This window comes from Myotis lucifugus, unplaced genomic scaffold, assembly GCF_000147115.1.
Source record: "Myotis lucifugus unplaced genomic scaffold, Myoluc2.0 scaffold_136, whole genome shotgun sequence".
Classification (NCBI taxonomy): Eukaryota; Metazoa; Chordata; class Mammalia; order Chiroptera; family Vespertilionidae; genus Myotis; species Myotis lucifugus.
The window spans coordinates 701719-708356 of NW_005871184.1; the positions used below are offsets into that span (position 1 = coordinate 701719).

The 6638-nt window shown below is 38.0% G+C and overlaps 1 non-coding gene across 1 annotated transcript; it reads right to left on the reverse strand.

The window, feature by feature from the left end:
- Positions 1–676: 676 nt before the first annotated feature.
- On the reverse strand, positions 677–802 carry LOC111827140. The gene has a single exon (XR_002830651.1). It is a non-coding gene; the product is annotated as a small nucleolar RNA SNORA28 (small nucleolar RNA).
- Between the last annotated feature and the right edge of the window lie 5836 nt (positions 803–6638).

The window sequence follows — 6638 nt, forward strand, 5'->3', positions numbered from 1 at the left end:
TCCCCCAGGCTTCATATGTGACATGTTCACTTCATTCTCAGTCTTTGCCCAAATTCTTCTTCTACCTGGACAGGAAACCATTCTTCTCACTCCTTCCTCTTAGCTCAAATGTGCTCAGGGCTCAGTTTAAACATTTGCTGCTGTGGAACACTCTCCTGATTCCCTCAGATTTGTGTAGGTCCGGAACGTACCGCCATAGCACACTCTGGTTCCTCTTCTGTAGCACTTAGCAGCGTCATTATTTCATACTTAATACCTATCTTCTTTAGTCTAAGGCCGTGGTCAGCAAACTGCGGCTCGCAAGCCACATTTGGCTCTTTGGCCCCTTGAGTGTGGCTCTTCCTAAGCCTTAGGAGTACCCTAATTAAGTTAATAACAATGTACCTACCTATATAGTTTAAGTTTAAAAAATTTGGCTCTCAAAAGAAATTTCAATCGTTGTACTGTTGATATTTGGCTCTGTTGGCTAATGAGTTTGCCGACCGCTGGTCTGAGGGAATAACTAACACATTTACTGTCAGTAACAACTTTCTGAGGGAGCTATTATTCCTATTTACAGATGTGATAACTGAGAGTTAGTGATATTGAATAACTTACCCAAGGAGACAGTAAGGGATAAGCCAGGTTTTAAACCTGGGTCTTTGACTCCAAACCCATATTCTTTTTTTTTTTTAACACTGTCTAAGTTTATATAATGGCTTGTCTCATAGAAGAGAGAGCACTGGAATAGGTTCGACTTTGTTGCTATGGCAAGCTCAGATTCTGTCAGACAGTTTTGACCATCTGCCACAGAGTGTTACTTACAACAAAGCCATACTCGTAATCACTGCTGTTACCTGAGCTTCACCTGCACGTCTTCTTTTCTAATCCATACTTTGCGCTTTACACAGTGCCAGAAGCATCTGGAAACTCATACATACTTGTTAAATGTAAGAATAACTTAGTTGCAAAAAACAAAAAAGAGGTAAGAATAAGCCCTAGCCGGTTTGTCTCAGTGGTGAGCATGCAGGAGGCAGCTGATCAATGATTCTCTCTCATCATTGATGTTTCTATCTCTCTCTTCCTCTCTAAAATCAATAAAGTTATATATTTTTTTAAAAAGTAAGAATAAAATAAAATAATATAAGGAAGCCCTGACATCTGGCAACTCACAGCTAGGACTAAATAGTATAAACTATACCCACAGAGTATCAAGAAGAGTCAGAGAGGGCCCTGAAACATGACAAAAATAAACCACTTTCCAATCATGTGTCAACACAGAGACAGGGTGTGACGCAATCACAAAAATACCCAATGCCCTCCTCCCCTGGCTAAGATGCAGGACTGTTATTTCCTTACAATGACAAGTCTAGCCTCACATCCTTCCTCTCTGACCTTGGGATGTAGTTCTGCCCTCTGTTCCCTTGGTAGGAGCCATTTTCAAGGATGTAGCTTTGAGTAAGTAAGGCGTTGCTGAGACCATCCGGACAGTGCACCTCTATATAAGCTATGCAAGCTTTTATGATTCTGGTGGGTGGGCACAGAGATCTCATCTTGTGGCAGCTCAAGACGAGCCTTCTATGGAAGTCCCTTGCTTATTAAAATTGTCACCTACAATCTGGAGTGGTCTGCATCTTTCTTAGGTCTCTACTTGCCCTCTGTTTACCAGGGTCAGTTTGAAAACCATTACCAGGAAATCCTTTTACTATTGCTATAGACCGATGCGTGGCTGTTATAAAGGGGCATGGCCTGTTGGGTTTGTTTCCTGATGAAAATATCAAGGCTGAACCCAAATGCTGTGCATTCTGATAAGAAAATGCAACATGATGTATTATAATCTATGAAAAAGGCACACTTTTTTATTATTTGCTAAATTTACATTTTCTCAATGTGATGTCCCGGACTTATAAAGAAATTCAATGATTTCTCTCGTGATTGGATGTCCAAGATTAGTTTAGTTTCTTACATGTTTTTAAGGACCTAAATTTCAGATTGTATGGGCCTGGATTTAGAAATGATTTCTGTGTTTTAAAAAAAAAGATATTTTCTTTGTCATTCAACTCTAAATAATTGATTGTAGTTTTATCTGTGTATTGCTATAAAAATAATGTGTACTTGTGTGCGTGTGTGTGTGCACGCGCGCGCTAACAAGGCAAATACTATGTCTATGATAGTCTTGGTTTGGGTATTTTTACAATTTAGATTGGTCTTAATGGGGAATTATTACTTATCATATTAGTAATAAATATTGAGCTCTTCTATTAAGTACCACAGAATGATAAATGGTCAGAAGACAAATATATATTAAGCATATAAACTACTAGAGGTTGGGTCCCAACCTACCGAATAGTACAAGGAGGCTATGAACTATTGGAGACTGAAGCACAAATTAAAAAGGCAGAAACAATGTTATAATGAGGCAATTTATTTTGACTCCAAGCCCTCATTAGGTTTCCCAGTATGTATAACATGGGAAGCAAATTGTTACCTCTGAGAAGCCAACTGTGATTTATACCCATTAACGGAAACTTCCTACTCAGGATTTCTAAATTACATGTCACTAACAACAGATCAGGAGCCGTCATGTGCATTGGAGGGGGAACAAATTCTCAAGATAGCTCCTGAGCATGTTCTTCAGTTCAACTCTCTGTTCCATAGCCCAACCCATGTTTTATAAAGAGGCCCTACCCAGTGATAAGGGGCTTATTTATATTCCCACAGCAATATCCTCCTCCTGTAATCTTGACTTCATCTTATGTAAGCACATGACTCACATGAATTGATTGGTTGCTTTCCTGAAACTTGGGGTGAGAGCCAACTCTCAGTTATCTGTGGTATGAATGCCAGAGACAACTTGAAGAACTGAAATCCATTGGTTATTCCCAACTTCTATTTTAGCAAATAATCTTACTCTCCTCTCTGATGTCAACTTTCTTTTACTATTGATTTTAACAAACACAGAAAAGTCCAAGGAGAAAAACTACATAATTATTGAACAGTTGAGAGCTTTTCATTTCTATTCTCCTTCACAGCCAAGATTCAGGATAAGTATTTTCCAACAGCAGTCACCACCAACTCCTTTAATCTAGTGTAATCTAACCCATCATCCACTAAAACACTTTTTCAACCATCTTGACATTCAGCAGTCAAAACCAGTGGCATTTTTTCTCTACCTCAGTTTTTTCTACATTTCTTTTGTACTTGACAGTGTTGACTACTACTGTAAATCTTGTTTTATTTTTTTCTCCTGGTTTTCATGCCATTGGGTTACTTTAGTTGTTTTCCTGGTTATAACCATAAGTAAGTCCTGGTGATATGAAGTGTATTCTAAATATAGCCCAAGTTCAACCACTTCTAATCACCTGTACTAATATATCTTTATTCCTGGCCATATTATTAAACAGATGATTAAAATAACCTTCTACCTTTTCTCCAGGTTTGTCTTGCCCCTCTTTAGTCTACTTTCCACAAAGCAAATAAACTGGCCTTTTCAAAATACAAAGTATACCAACATCCTATCCCCAATCACCTGATAGCTTATTGCATTTTTAATAAAAGAAACACTACCAAAGTCTATGCTCCCTAAATTGCCTACCCTTGTGTATCTCTCTGACTTCTCTTGCCACTGACCATGGAACATGCTCCAGCCACACTGACCCTACTACCCCTTAAACTTTAGCATTTTTGTACTTGCTGTTCCAGATAAAAAATAGTTTTGACTCCACGTGTTTGTATGGCTTTCATTTTACCGCTATATGTTCCTGTTCATATGTTACCTCCACAGACATGCCTCCCTGACCACCCCAGATAAAGCAGCCCTGAAGCTAAAGCGTGTATGTTACTATCTTCTTTTTATCACTACCCATGCAATCTTGTGCAAGTTACTGTGTACCTGTTTCCTCATCTGAGAAATTAGTCTCATAAAAATAGTTATATACTTCATAGTGTTGTTATAAGGACCTCCCGACTTCAAGATATGTAACCTTAATCACATCTGCCATGTCCCTTCCACCATGTAAGATGACGCAGCCACTGAATAGGACATGGGCATCTTGGAGGAAGGCGGGGGTGAGGAGGCATTATTCTGTTGACCACACCAACTTATGCTGTCGCTCTTCTGATCAAGAGCTTTAAATGATATCCATTTTCCATTAATGTGAGGTTTATCTTCTCAGTATGGCTTTGAATATCCTTCAAACTAAATACTTAACTATTTCCAAATAGAGATCCTATACTACTGTCAAGAGGGTCTCCCTGGCATACCTTAAACATACTATGATTTTTTCTGGTGTTTTTGCTGATTATCCTTCCCTGTCTGACAGACTTTCCTTTGCATATCAAAATCCTGTCAATTTTTCAAGGTCTAGTTAAAGTTCTATCTCCCCAATAAATGTTTCCCTATTCAGGAAATCTTCCTCTAAATTGTTTGATACGTTACTATTTGGTATATATGGGGGACTTCTGTTTATCTGTTCAGAATTCATTTATTCTTTCTCTGGTAGAGACACTCTGGTTTTTCTTTAGGGGAAAATTTTCTCCCATTAGATACAAATTTAGTGGCTTCTCAAGCAAAATGCACTGCCTTCCTGACCAAGAGGTGAATCCATGATCCCGGGGAGGCAATCAGATGCTGTCTCAGACCACAGGCACCCAAGAAAAAATAATGCTATGATTTTATAACTTCACCTTTTAAACGCAGAACATAGCTAACTAAGTCACCAGGACTTCCCTGGTTCATTGGCTTTTACTTTAATTCTATCTAACCTCCCATATCCTTCCTAAAAATTTCTTCTTAAGCCAGAATTCTTTTATGTTCTATAAAAATCAAAGAACCCTAACTACTAAAGCCTTGAATTGTTCTTTAAATGTCTCCATAATTGCAAAGTTCTCTTCTAATTTTCTTGAAAATGGCAATATATTTTATCCTTTCTTTAAATATTCCACAACCCCTTATATATTACTAGATACAAAAATGCTTTCCAATAATTAATGGCTGACTAATTAATAAAGTATTAATTTTTATTATCTTTTTTGAAGAATGTGAATTGCTCTTTGTATCAAATTGAGGGCCAGGAATCTGACATATATTTCCTTGGTATCAATTCTGCCATCCGCAGAATAATGGAAATCATTGCTCTCTTTTGAGAGATTGAATGGAAAAGTCACCATTCCTCTGATAGTGCTTTTTATGTATGGTTCCTATATCCCCAATGAGTATAATAAAAACGCTTATCTAAAGTTGTCTATCATCCTATCACAATGGATTCATTCCAAATGCCTTCATTAAGTGAACCTAGGCTGTGCTTATATGAAATTTTTGGAAGACTTTTCTCAAATATCTCTCAGATATTTAGATAAACTGGATGGAGTATCTGTGTTTGGTTTTATATGAGGGATAGTTACCATTAGCTGGTAACCAAACAGGATATTTAATAGATACCCATGTTTTATGTCTCCTTCTTAATGAATCCATCTTGAAACCTAATGAGCATCACTTATGTTTTATAATGTTTTGTAACCATGTGGGATAAAATATGTTTGAAAATTGATCAAAGTCAAATTCAGTGCCTATAATATCTTCCTTTTGAAAATTGTGATATTATATCTAATTCTGGTTCCCTGGAATTTTCTTTTTTCTGCATAATCTCTTCAAAATGACCAATTCTGCCATTGTTGTAAAAAGTTTAGGGTAATCCTTCCTCAAATCACTTGAAAGTGAGTCCCTCAGCGCCTCCCAGAGGATGATATCAGGTTTTTGGCCTGAGTTATAAGAAGGATGAGGTTGAATTTAATTGAGATGGGAACATTGTAGAAGGAACAAATTTTCAGGGTGATATGAGTGATTGAACATGTTACCTTTGAATGTCTAGTGGGTATACAAGTGATGTTAGATAGGTAGTTGGATAATGAAGTCTGGTAATCAACAGAAATATCTAGGCTGGGAGTACCAGTATATACATGGCAACTAAAAGCATAGGACTGTATGAAATAAAGTAGAGAGTGGCTATACAGAGAAAAAAGTTTCAAGATCATGAAGTGGAGACACTCCAACATTTATAAATCAGAGGTGGGGGTGGGAGATACTAAGGAATGTCTAGCACAAGACTGAGAAGCAGGTGGAAAACCAGGTGAACGTGGTATCCTGGAAGCCAAGAGGAAAGTGTTTCAAAAGAGTTCTTTTTCTTACTCTCTGGCCTCTCAGACTGTGAACAGAGTCAATCTAATGGTTCTGTGAGAACCCAAGAATTTTATTTTACACAAATTTCTGGTTCTCCAAAGGAAACTCTAAACTAAATTTCACATTATCTCCACGTGATTGTTATGCTGCTTCTTACAGGGCCAGGATGACAGTGGAATCGGGGATCGGAAGACCTTGTTTCTCATACCATCTTCACCTTTTACTATCACTGTGATCCTGGACAAATGATTTTACCTCCCTGTAAAATGGTCATAGCTATGCCTCCCTGCCCTATCTTCAGACTGTGACATGGTCCAAGGAGCTAATAACTGGTACAGCACTCTACAGGTTGCTGAAGCATGAACGAAGAAAGCCATTACTGCGATGGAGTTCAGAGGGAACAGCTTTTACTGCTCGAAAGGCCTGGGGACGTCAAGCCTCTTAGTTGGTAGAAGCTGAGGGCATCATGATACATGTTCTG